The following is a 1,186-nucleotide window of genomic DNA, read 5'->3' on the forward strand; positions in this document are numbered from 1 at the left end:
ATTGAGTCTCATGCATGCCACACACATTCTTACACACTCATACACCCACATGATACGCACATTATATGCACTCACACAAATACCTGGAATCTCTCTCTCACACACAGATGCATGCTACACAGAACCAGACAAGTTTAGTCACACATGATTCATGCACATGCACATGCACACACACACATACACATACACACACATATTCATTCCCTTGGTGTCCCCAAGTCACAGGCTAGATGAGTACTGGGGCTGACTTGTGGCTGGGCACCTGATTCTCATGGGAGGAGAAATCATAAAGCTGGGAAGAGTACTCTGTTAGGTACACACAGGGATGAGTGTGTAAATCCTTATAAAAATTCAACAAATACAGCGATAATGTGATGTCGATGAAGGATAAGGGCAGATTATTTCTGAATCTTTGATTCTGAGCTCTCAGCCAGCTTCCTGACAAGCTTGCCAATGGATTGAAGTATCACTTTGTATCCAATGCTTCCAGGTTTATATTTTCTCCCAGTCTATTTCCTTGGGTGCCCATTAGACTTGTTATCCAGTATGGTAGCCACTGGCCACATGTAACTATCAAGCACTTGAAATCTGGCCAGTCCAAATAGAGATGTACTATGAATACACACAGCACACATTGGATTTCAAAGATGCAGTGTGAAAGAAAGCATGTAAAATACCTTATTAATCATTTAAAAATATTGTTTTCAGGTTGAAATCATTATATTTTTGATACATTGGGTAAAATAAAATACATTCTTGAAATTAATTTCACGAGCTTTTTTTGTGTGTTTTTAAAATGTAGATATTGAGAGAAATTTACCTACATGGCTCCTATTTGTGGCATGTATTATCTTTATAGAGGTCAGCCTTAGATTTTCCCGCTGATCCTTCAGGAAATGGAAGCAAAAAAGCAAAAATGATGGAAAATGCTGAGTTCCTGGTTTAGCAGGAGGGGATAAAGACCCACTCCGTGTTAAAGTTGCTTTTGTAATATAATATATTATCAAAGCTTCTTTTCTTACATGAGAATGCATGGCGGGGGGTGGATGGCATTACACATTGTACTTTATTGCTTGATTCATTTTCTTTCCATTTTTACTTTAATTCTGTCTAATTACTGTATTGTGATCTCAGTCAGCAATCTTAAATGAACTCTCAAGTAACTTTTGAAGAATCTTGCTACAAG

The sequence above is a fragment of the Pteropus vampyrus genome, unplaced genomic scaffold (assembly GCF_000151845.1).
Source record: "Pteropus vampyrus isolate Shadow unplaced genomic scaffold, Pvam_2.0 Scaffold363, whole genome shotgun sequence".
Classification (NCBI taxonomy): Eukaryota; Metazoa; Chordata; class Mammalia; order Chiroptera; family Pteropodidae; genus Pteropus; species Pteropus vampyrus.